The sequence below is a fragment of the Gallinula chloropus genome (genome assembly GCF_964237585.1).
Source record: "Gallinula chloropus genome assembly, chromosome: 6".
Classification (NCBI taxonomy): Eukaryota; Metazoa; Chordata; class Aves; order Gruiformes; family Rallidae; genus Gallinula; species Gallinula chloropus.
The window spans coordinates 14788749-14801947 of NC_140091.1; positions in this window are offsets into that span (position 1 = coordinate 14788749).

Sequence of the window (13199 nt, forward strand, 5' to 3'; positions counted from 1 at the left end):
TTCACTTCTCCTGTATCCCTTTCCTTTGCATTTAATTCCTTTGCATTAATCCAATAGCATAAGGTTTTATTAAACTATACAGTTGCATCTGCTTTTGTTAAGTGACTGGTATAAATTAGAAGGCAGCAAGTCATCAAATATTCCAAGTTCAAACCATGAAAGAACAGAATGTTTTGCAGAGCTCTTCCCCAACTTGGGAACTCTTGTTTGTCCAGAAAGGACCGGTTTAATTTACACAACCAAACATATATTTGTTTTCCCTTGATTCTGGCTATTAAGAATAATTATCACACTTATTTCAGTCAGCATCAAATTCCCTTGGGTTTCAAAACCAAATAATATGAAAGCTTCAATTCATCTAGGTTTTTTTTTAATATTTGTTTCTTTTTGTTTGCTTTTCCTAGCAAAATTTCAAATGCAGGCATCAGTATTTTACTATCATAATCCAAGAAGGTTGCCAATGCTGTTTACTGCATTTTGTTAATCTTCACATATATCAAATACAGAGACAAAAATAGATTTGAAAGATAAGGTCTTGATGCTGTAAACTCTATTTACTACATAAACTATATTTACTTTCTCTACAAGTAACCAGTCCCAATGAAAGTGACTGGACTTCTGATCTGGTCCTAAGGCAGAACTATACACAAAAGTCAAACCAAAGGGATTCTGTACATCAGTGAAAGACATGGTTTGAATTGTGAGCTCATAGTAGAAACAGTTGAGCATTTTTGCATCTGGACACTGGTTGTAGTTATAAATGATATGACTTACTGAACCTTTTTTGTTGTGGTTCTTTAATCTTTTCATTTTCAACTGAAACTTGTTTCATTAAAGTCGGGGATGCCTATTCAAGGTCTGCCTTTATAATCTTTGTTACTACTTCAGATGGAAATCTGGTTTATGTGTATGATTTCTGCAGTGAAGGTTTATTGTATTTACTGAACCATATGTTTTTCTACAGCCTGCTTGGAATTTATGATGACATTGTTTTGGTTTAAGTTGACAACTACAGTATGTTTCAAGTTATCTGATTTCCACTGAAAATCACAGTCTCTAATGAACCGAGGTTTTGAAAGTTTTCAGACAATTACATTTCTCTGGCTTGGTGATAGTATCCTATTGCAAGAGTTTGTTTGGACATTTTTCTTTTCTCCACAAATTCATAAAATTCTGTGGAAGGTTTTATTATCGCCTTTTTGCAACAAATTCATTATTTTGCATAGGATCCAGAAATCAAGACCTCTATCTGGAAGTGTTTAATCAATTAATAGAAATAGCAAAAATACACATTTGGCCCAATTTACAAACATTTGCCAAGCTCCCTTTATTTGCCTGAATATTCTAAAATTGGAAGCATGTCGCATCGCTATTTCTGAAGAGCTTTAGCTTAACTAGCACTAGACTAGCACAGCACTTCACGAAAAGTAGGGCATGCCCATACAGTGCAGAACAAGAAAGACTATCCAGATGGGCAGGGCAGATTGAATTCTCATTCACTTAATGTGATATTTGTTGAAGTCCTTAGATTAGTGGTTTGAACCACTAACTCACCACAAAAGGAACATCTGCATTCCATAAGACCCCAATTTCAGATCTTGATTGTGTAGTTACAGTTCTACAACTTTATTACATGAATCAGCAGTATTCTATGGTGTACTCTACTGAAAGGTCTCTTAGATATAGTCTTTGGATCCACACATTCAGACACACTGACTCAGATTCACGTGGATGCCACAAACTCTGTATGTTTAAATAGAGTATTCTGAGTACGCATCTTTGGGAGGCTCTTCACTGCTTCCCTCATCACACATATCTTATACTATGTGCTTAGTTGCTTTCTAAACTATAAACAGCGTATGGTAGTTGTAAAAAAAGAATTATAAAATACGCAACTGTCAACCTTCAAATCTAACTTTTCACCTCAAATCATATCACAATAAATGCACGTCACACTACAAAATCCTTTAGCATTTCCAGGATGAATGGGACAGTTGTTATTAAAAGCCAGCACATAAAGCCTATCCTATCTCGTATCTTTTTGCTTTTCACAATTGTCATGTTTGTTAGCAACTACATACCTATTTTACTAAACAAATGGTATTCTTAAATGTATTATTTTTATTTGGCCATATGAAACATGGAAGAGAAAACGTGTAAGACCTATCAATAAGCACAATGATTACTTTCCTCTTAGACTGGCTTGGAGTTACCTTGATAGCAGAGGTACGGTGCCATGCTTTGGATATGTGCCTAAAAAAGCACTGACAATGTGCCAGTGCTCAGGCATTGCTGAACAGAACCTGCAGAGCACCAATGCTTCTTCTTTCTCACCACCCCCCAATGCGCAGGCTGGGGGTGGGCAATAGATTGGAGGGGACATAGCTGGGGCAGCTGACGCAAACTGACTGAAGGGATATTCCATACTATATGACATTATGCTCAGCAATAAAAACCTCGAGGAAAGAAATAGGAAGGAGGAACATTTGTAATTACAGTATTTGTTTCCCCAAGCAACCATTATATATGCTTAGGCCCTGCTTTCCAGGACATGGCTAAATATCTGTCTGCCTATGGGGAGCAGTAAGAGTATTTCTCTTCTTCCTTCACTTATATACACAGCCTTTACTTTCCATAATAAACTGTCATTATCTTGATCCACAAGCCTCCACACCTTCTTTCTATTTTGCCTCACTCCCATTGGAGAGCGAGCAAATAAGTGGATGTGCATTTGGCTGCTAGCTGAGGCTAACCCACCAGAGTTAAAAAATCATGAATGCTGATCTATTAACCTGTATTAGTGGTCAAACAATGCAAAGCTGTTACCAAATAAAAGTCTAGATTAACTGCTGACTATTCCATGAAAACAAAAGCTCAATCTAAAACAATATCTGGCTAAATACAAGGTTAATAATCTCCACACTGAGAAGTCTCGTTTTTTTGCTCCTCTCTAAAGATTCATAACAAACTATGAACAAGTGGGGACAGACCATCCCAAATATTTAAAAGCAGCAGCAGACTAAAGGCACACAGGTTGCCATGAGGGTAAGTCCCAGTGGACGCTTTCAAAGAAACAGATAGTAATCGAAGTGGTAATTTTTTGTGTTGGTTTTGGTTAGAATAAAGTTAATTTTCTTCATAATAGCTAGTACAGGGTTGTAGCTTCAATTTTTGGTGAAAACTGTGTTAATACACAGGGATGTTTTGTTACTGCTGAACAGTGCTACACAGAGCCACAGCCCTCTGTTTCTCACACCACACCACAAGCAGGCGGGTTGGGGGTGCAAAAGGATTTGGTAGAGGAGACAGCTAACCCCAAATAACAAAAGAGATACTCTAACATATGATGTCACGCTCAGCAATAAATTAAGAGGAAGGTTGGTGGGGGGTACTCAGGTACTGGCTGGGCACTAGTCAAGTGGTGGTGGACAATTGTTTTCATTAGCATCACTTGTCTGTCTTGATTTTTGCTCTTCTGTTTGTTACTTTCCATTTTTACAATTTAATTACAATTTATTATTTTAATTTTTATTTCAGTTATTAAACTATTTTAATGCAAATCCATAAGTTTCTTCATTAACCTTCCAATCCTGCTGGGGAGTGAGCAAGTGGTTGTGTGATAGTTGCTGGCTGGGGTTAAACCATGACAGTTCTAGGTAATGTATATTCTAGTTTACCCTCTGCCTTACATTAGGTTGTATCACTCCTGTTAAGATGAAACAGTTTCATGATTAAGAAAACTCTCAATTACCTAAAAAGCCTATTTAAAGGTTCTCAACATGTGTATTGAATTGACCAGTAGAGTAATTATGGTATGACGATATTAGGCAAAAGGTCTAAATATGAGAACTGTGAGCTTCCACATCTGAGCCAAAGCCAAAAGGCATAAGCCAGTTCACCTACTGGCAGTGGAGTAAGCGTTAACACAAAAAACTCCTGTAGGAGACAAACACTCCTAACCCTGTAATCAGTGAAACAATATCCATCTTCTTCCAGTCCCAAAGGATTAGGTATTAAGCAAACATCTTTTTCACATAACACAATCCTAATGACTGCAGGTCCCACATCAAAACCCTGTGTAATATCATTAAGTCTTACTTCCCACACTGTATATCCACACTGCATTATTTCTTTGATTTCTGAGAGATGCATTTTTGGCATGTTACCTTGTAGTGTAAGAAACCAAAGGTTCTTTGGCCTATGACCAGAACTTGACATGATATGATGCAGACAACTTGCAAGAGCCACATAAAATGCTTAGAAAATACTTTTGAAAGATGAAGGCATACCAAATCTGGTTATGATTATTTTCCCACTGGAATGTTATGTGTCCATGGCAGGTAAGCTACACAGGAGAGGCATAGATAGAAAAATAGCTTTCACTGATTTCTCTCTTGAAAACATACTTAAAATAACTCAGTAGCCACAAAAATATTGGTGAAATGGTAAACTGTATTTTAAATAAGTTCTTCAGCAAAAACATACTTGATAGATTCTAACTGATTTGTGCTGTTCATTTAAATGATGGGATATTATGAAACACACATGGATGTGCTGCACTGAGCCTACTCAACTCTTTACAAACACATTTAAAACTTTATTGGCTGATAGGGTAGGAGAGATTTCTTTTGATTTTTGTTTCTGCTATTTTCATATGTTGAACATATGGCATATCTTTCTCAAGCACAGTTGACACTACAAATCAATAAAGCCTACTCTCACTTACATCCAAGCATAATTTGTGAATGGCTTTAACTGTACTTTTATTAATTTAATTGCTATGATCAGCTTCTGATCAATAAAAAACAAGCCATGAGGGTCATAAATCCCATCTGTCAATCTATTGTTGGGTAGACTTGGAAAATATTTCTTTTTTCCCCTCCAGGCTTGTGGGATCCATTAAATACAAAGTAACCAGGCTAGTTCAGAAAGTAACTTAAAACTTTGTTTTTAAATTTTTTGACCTTTGGCTAGAATGATTTCAGTATAGAGAATCTTATACAACAAATTGGAATTATGCAGTCCTGTAAAGCGTGCATTGCTTTAATTAGCCAATGAATTCCTTAATTTTAAAAAGGATTTACCTTTCTAATGATGAAGTTACATTAGTGTAAAACTGAGCACAAGCTTAGTAGCTTGCCATCTTCAGCAAGATGTAAATTGGCAAGATGACTTCTTTAAGCTTACCCTCCCTATTGAATTTTAATATCCTAGTCCAAGCTTCAGCAGCAAATATAGTTACCTGATAAGTATTTTTCTAAGTACATTAAGTTACTCAGAAGTTAGAGATAAAAAGTCACAGTACAACATTTCTCATAAGGGATGTAAGATACATAGCTTACATTCCAGTGCACATTTGCAATGCCCTCTGTGAAACTGAACATGTTAGATACATTTACTGTAGCAAGACCATTTTATCCCAAATATTTATTTTTCCAAGTCTGAAGACATGGCCTTCTATTTATTACCTGTATTTTCTCTTTACTGGTCTTTAATTTTTATAGTTATCAAACCCAGGCATCACATTAGTACTTTGAATATCACTGTGCCTTTATTAAAAATCTGATTCTTGTCTTGCTGCCCATGTTTGCCACTTCAAGAGTAAATCATTTTCAGCTATATTTTCTACATCTATATATAATTTTTATAATTGAAAATGACAAAGATCTTACTTCACTGAATGGCTTTAACACGTCTTTCCCTCCTTGTGGAATTTCATAACAAAGCTGATCCCTAAAAACATTTTACAAGCAATATTACACCTTGGCCCACGGCAAGTGTGTAACTCTACATTCCCTTTACCCACTTAAGCATGCCAGTACCCACTTCACTCATTGAACAATGGCCCAACTAAGTCTCCTTCCTTAGTTTTTCTGGGATTTTTCGTAAAGCTTCTTCCCCTCTACCTTCATTTTACTGAAACAGGTGGGAAGACTATGTAATTGCTTCACATTTTAGTTTTATTTTAAATTGTCAAAATCTAAGCTTCATCCTAGAAACATTCAGTAATATTCCCGTGTGCCTCCCCCCTCCCCAAAAGTTCTGTGTAGGACTTAATGCAGATCCAAAACACTGACTAGGTTCCAGCACAGAACAAGGTAAGGCTAGCAATTTACAGCCTTGATATGATGCAATGTTACTTAAAAATATTTTTTTTTACATAACTTTGTGCTAGAGAAATAACAAATTAAAGACAATTAAAATCTGAAATAAAATCTCATTTTTTCTAATCTTCACCAATCCTCTGAAGACAGATGTATTAAAGAAAAAAATCACAACACTGTCACCTCTCATCAAGAATAACCTTGGGGAATATTCGGATCAGTCGCTAACAAGGAGTTGCATACTTCCAGAATATAAAAGTGACTAAATTAAAGTCAGTGGACTGGCAATCACCATTAAAGGAAGACAGAAAACTTATTTTCATGGAGTCAATGAATATAGAAATGACTTCCTGATAACCCCTCTTCTCAATTTGGAGAGCTTTGTTGCACTGGATAGAACCTAAATCACTGAAAAGAAAAAAGGTTGATACATACTATTCTTGAGGTTTCACTGCTCTCCTTTTTACTCCAAAATAATATAGTGTGGTCTAAGAATTGTCAGGTCACTTTTAGTTGGAAGTATAATTTTCTAGTATTACCAAAATCAATAGTGCTAGGCAGTTTATGACAACACTGATGTTTTATACAAAGCAAAGGATTCTTCTCCACATCCTTCTCCCCATCTTAATCTCCAAATTTATTTTATCTGCTTTCTAAATAAAATTTTACAATCTATTAGTATCTTGGATGTGAGTTCATCTCTACACCAAGATCAGTAAATAGGAAATACTATTCCTCTAGATATCTTAAAAACTAGGGAAAACCCAGAAGCCTCATTTTCTGCACAGCTGATAAAGTACATTTCCAGAACCTGTATGGGGAAACCAACCCTTCCTACAGATCTTTGATGAGATTCTGCCATTTCACTTAATCTGAGATATTATAGCTCTCCTATCAGTAGGGTTTTCAGCAAATACAGCAAAACTAGCATGTGCATTATTTGAAGTATCACATGAGCAGTTGGTTCATGAGTTTGTTAAATAGATAAACTATATTATTTCTTGTTGAAGTATTGCATTCAGAAAAAGTACTGAAAAATCAAGAATTTGGGTTCCACTTGGATTCTGTTAAGGTACTACATCCAGCCTGAGGCTGGTCTTGTCTCCAGCCCTTCATAGACATGTAGCTCAACTTAAACAAGAGCACAAAGTCTCCCCAGACTTTTCCACTGGTAAGAATAATGTTTTAAAGACATTATTTATCCATGTAAATAAATACTACCCATGAAGAAAGTCTGACATAGGGCACAGCCAGTGCATTACCATCATTCATGGCTTCAACAGATTTCAGACACACAAAATTCTCACTGAAATTTCATCGTTCCTCATGTTTCAGCTCTTCCTCTAGGTCAAAACTCTGGTTCTGTCCAAGAAATCTTGGCTATATAAAGCCCTCTTTCAAGTATTACTGTACTTATGGTACATGCTAAAAGCATTGTCTCCGATTTTCATTCCTACCACTTCCCTTTGACTTAGATCTCATTCCATAAACCTTTTCCCAAATACCTTTTCTTTCACTACAAATGTCTTCCTTGAACATTTGCCTTCTGCTAAGACATCTGCCTGCAGTTTGCCTAAGAAAGGCTAGAAAAAGATAATCTATAAATTAGGAAAATGTTTCTCACTACATTTCAAGATTAAACATTTGGTAGGATTTTGTGCCTTACTTGGTTTTGACTCTGCAGTCAGTGAGAGGGTCATGTATGAAACAACTTCTGCCTACAGTTCAGAGCAGTCTATTTAGATACACTGTAAATTCAGAGCTTTAACCCAATAGGTAGACTAAAGTGGAACATAGTTTCTAAATCCTAAATCTATAACAACTCAGGACAAAGATTAAAGCTTTGGTGCAGCTTTTAAAGAGCAATAAAACCTTTAAAACAGGGGTTATATAGTTTATGTAGTACACAGGGAAAAGTTACTATAAGGGCACAAATACTACTATTTTATATCTATCAAATTTAAAAGGAAAATCTGACAGTATGTAAAAAGTATACTAGATGACATTTTGTTCATAGATCAGCTTCTTTCATAAGTTTATATGTATTGCTAGCTAGTTAATCATGGGGAATGTTTTTCTCTTCAATATTCTACTATAACTACATGGGGCGGGGTGGGGGGTGAAGACTTGCAAATAAAGAAAATCTAACCTCCAGAGAAAGGTATTATTGCAATATGTCAAATAGATGGAAAGTCTTTCATTAAGAATTGATCAAACTACAGTCAAATAGTCACAATTCGACAATCCATGTTTTTTTTTCTCTAAAACAAACCAACCTAGATAACAAGGAAGCTTTATTATGTGATGTAAAATAATCACTTTGCCACACCTATTCTTTCACACTTATCAAAAGAGAAGAAAATTCAAAAATAAGTTCCTGCATTACTAGAAAAATCAAGAAAGTATTGACTAACTGGAAAAAGAGATTTTTAAAAATACATGTAGGATGCATGGGTTTTTTTACACTAATATAGACCACAATAAAATTACTTGATATCACATCCTTGCCTTAATTTTAAAACTGAGGGAAAAAGTTCAATGAAAGATCTCCCCACAGGTCCAGCTACACTATGCAATATGATAAAATCAGTTTTCACTTTTCTATTACAATTTCCTGCTTGATAACAGTCATTCTATTAATATTCTCCAAACCCATCAAATTAATTTGGACCACAAGAGAAACTTTGCTATGTAAAGCACTGAAATCTTCCTTTATCTCTAGCATTAATAGCATAAGGTCATGAGTCCAACAGATCCTGAAATGGTATTTCAGTAAGCTGTAGGAAGTTTGTAAGTTTATCATCACTATTAAACATAGTCCAATGGTCTGGATTTTTTTCAAGACTAGTCAATTTACCATGCTGTTATGTTACATCTTTGGTACATTGCTGATTCTGAAAATTCTGTATTTTTGAAGTAATTTCTGGCCCTGCAGAAGTGACCCCTTGTCACCTTCAACTCATCAACTGCTCTCTCTCCTTTGACATCCAGAGTTAGTTTAGCACTTTGAAAGCACTTATCACAAATGTAGCCTCATGGTAACGCTTTTGTCTTTGCATGCCATTATTTGGTTTTCTTTCCAGCTTTCTGAGCAGCTCTGTTCAATAGAGTCTAATTCTAAACAAGTGCTGTTCATGTGCAGTCCAACATTTGCCTTCCATTTTCCCACTTAGTTCATCAACTCACAATGTGATGGTCATTTTCAAACTAGTTTCCATCTGTGATTGCTGCCTTGCATTTAATATAAAAAGCTTTACAGTCATTCCAGTTGCTAGTTTCTGCTATTTCTCCACTTTTGCGCTGATAAAGGCATTACATTTCTTAAATAGTTTATATGAGATTTTCTTTTAAGTGAAGCATACCAGTTCTCAGATCTTTAGGAAAGTTTCCAAGCTTGAGCCTTCTTTGCAGTCCAGTCCAGCAGTATCCCTTTCTCAGCAGTGAACACTTTCACACACTACATTCCAGCTTCCCAATAACTTTTAGGCAATGGGGCCAAGTCCTGAGCTGGTATGAATTATAGCCCCTGTGCTGAGGTCAGTGCAGCCTAGTAGTGTCAGCTGAGAGACCAGAGCAGTTTAGGTTTTTGGTATCCATCCTGCTCAAACTAAAGTAATCTCTAGGAAGTAATGCAAACCATTATTTAAAGCATACCAACATGTGAAAATGTAAATTCTAGTCACCATGATTAACACAGTGGTCCTCAAATGCATTTTTAAAGTTACTGCAGGACCTTCAGAATAGTTTTTGAAATACTGGCTAATATGAGAAGCAGAGAAGTCGGGGAGGGTCAGTATTATTCCAAGTGGGCTAACTTGGGAGTTCCACCAATAATCTTCAGGGTGCTCAAGAGAACCAAATGCTCTTCTAAGAATCCTTTAATGAACTAAAGAAATGTAACCTAAACTGCTTTTCTCAGATGATTCTACTTCAGATTTTGACCAGACTTCTACCGGATATGGGCCTGCAAGTTCAAAAAAATTATTAAATTCAAATTCTTTTAAGAATCTCTTAATAGCCTTTTTCATTGGAAAAAAAAAATTAAAGTGATGCAACACGGATATTTTCCAGACTCCAAATTATAGCAAGTTTCTTCAAGTGAATTTTTGTATTCCCATATAAAAAGTTTTAGAATTCAGAGAAACAGCTAACTGCTACAAGAACAAAGAAGAATTTTATGTGAACATACATTAAGAGAAAAAGCATGTAACGATTTGGTATATGTTTTCTGGTTTCACAGAGTGGGTTATTTTAATAAAAATTCATCTGGACATTAATGGCCTGTTTCTCCTCTCACATCACTTTTACACTGACATATCTCAATTAAGTTCAATGGAGTTATTTCTGATTTACAATATAGTATCTGAGACGGATCAGACCCTGAGACTTTAATGTATCTGCCATTACAATATAAATAAGCCTAGGTGTTCTCACTGTATATCAGAAACATTTAAAACAGATAGGTAGCATAGTCCAGGAACAGCATAATGTTAAAGTCTTTGGAGTTTCAGTGGATTTAGTGATTTTGTTCTTTTTTCTAAGAAAATAAAAACAAAACAAAAAAGAAACCCAATCCACCACAAACTTCTGCAGTGCTCTACATAATTGTAATAACCTTTGTGGATTACTTCTTGGTATGCAATTTTAATATCTTTCTCTCTTTGACGAGGTCAGGTCTGCTTTCTCTTTTAGGCAGCTAAGAAGACTCAAGTTATAGCTAATTGCTTTGATTATTGGTTCTGTAACCTCTAATTCCCCATGACCTTTTTCAAGCCCATTTTCAATTTAATGAGCCAAACTAGGAAAGCTTATACTGGACATTTGATAAGAGCTGCCAGAATGACTTGACAAATTATGTGTTCCACATACAACGTTGCCTTCAGACCAAATGAAACTTCAGAGGTAACATTGTTATTTTTCTTTTAAATTATATCATTCATCTCTAAAGAAAAGTTACTTTTCACAGAAAAAAAAACACCCTCGTTTTTTTATACTACCTTCTGTAACTTTAAGTTGGCCATACTTACTCCATACAGGCTGGTCTTTCAAAGGTTAAAAATAAATATATTTAACTGCATATATACATATATAGGTATGGATCCAACATTGTAACTTTTGAAAACATCTATTTCTGTATTGATTAGACATACACTGACTTATTCTACTCCACCAGGGTGGATATGGTACCAGATATGAAAACATCCTTACAGAGGACATGAAGAAGCTTCCATGGCCACTTCATCAAAAACAGGGCTACGACATTAAAAAGCATTTTTATTCTAGCCAGTTTGCAGCACTCCAGTTGTATCCACAATTATCAGGGTTATTTTTTTGCAGCTCTTCACTGCACTGCAGCAAGAAAGCTTTCTTGAAGGTTGAATGTGGCTGGAACTAGGTGGACAGCACACAAAATCACACTGCCTTTCCCTTTGGGTTTTTTGCAGGGGGATGCAGGATCAACATCCAGATTTAGTGTAAAACAACGCTAACTGGGATGTAAAGAACAAGGCATTTGCCCTTCATGCCTATCTTGGACATAGCATTTCATGCTTCTTATTTCTTTAAAGCCAGGCTCACCAGACTTCCATCCATCATTCCTTGTTCCACTGTGATCACGTCCCTATTTATTCTTCTTAATAAAAACTTAATATTTTGTTTTCCAGTGTATTCAGATAAAGCAGAGGTACTATCAATATTAATCTAAATATTAATCTACCACCATTAAGTTTTTTTTAAATTGAAGAACTTTATATGGCCAGCCATTGCATAATGTCTTATGTACACACTTGCCTTTTCCATCTGGCTTTGAGGGATCAGAATTATCACAAATCTTAAATATTCATGTATCACATCTGAAAATGTGACCCTGTAAGGACTTCAGGCACCTGAAAGTTAGCATATATCCTTCTGATAACTGATCCTTAATGTAGACTATGGATACCTCCATCTCAAATTCCATCCTTTTCTACATTGTGGCCTCCTGAAAAGTATCTGTCTACTTGAGATCTATATCTGCCCTTCAGAAAGGGCCAGCTATATGTACATAAGTTCAATGTGGTGATCATCTTTTACACTGTAGTCTTTTTACTGATGTCATTAGCTGCCTAATTCTCAGCAAATTGATGGGCACAATTCCTTCATGAAATGTAAGGGGCTTGTTTTCAGCATTCACAGACCCTCTGAATGCTGAAATATTCCAAGCAATCAGAATTCTCCATTTCTCGGGTAGAATGAGGATCCAGACATAAAAGGGACACCACACAATTTGATCTTTCAGCCTAATACCTTAAACATTAAGAGGTTCTTTATAAAGAACATTGTAAAGAAAGAAAGCATTGACAGTTACGCTTTAAATTTATTGACTGACTAGAAAACAGTTTCAGTGAAGTAGTATTTAACAGTGGTCATTTCCTTAGAAGTCCTGCTAATTTTATGTATTATTTGTTAATAATGGATTTAATACAGGGATCTTGTAAACCTCCCCTACAAAACACCAGTTTATTTTCAATTAAATATAAATCCTAGTTTATATAAAACCATCAAACCAAATAACACAATTTTTGCTATAAAGCCTTTGTAATCAGCAAAATTTAAAAATAATGAATAAATAATCACAGCTATAAAACTTACATGATTACCATTGGTCTGATTTGGTTTTTGATAATTCCATCCAAATCAGTTCATTATTTTAGACAACCGCGAATAATTTAAAATCACCTTCAGTGGAAGGATGAGTCAGGCATACTTAGGTTTCCACTCCCCTAGTCTCATTTGTTATCAAGAGATTTTCTTGGATACCAAAGTTCCAGGTAAAAAGTTAATTAAAGAAAATAAATCCAAATAATAAGAAAACCGTATCAAAAAACCCTGACTTTCTTTTTCTTAAAATAAATCATCATTATCTGTCATGAGCATAAGAGCAACTGGATTTAGTTTTGGTTGGGTTTTTTTAAAATTTAGCTACTATTTTACTATTATAAACTCTATTGCTTCTTTTAAACAAACAAAAATAACCCCCAAAGCTCCCTTGCCCCACCCTGCTCCAGTTGGAAAAGTGGGATGAGATGTTGACTTGTTTCAGGAAAAGAGTTTTCT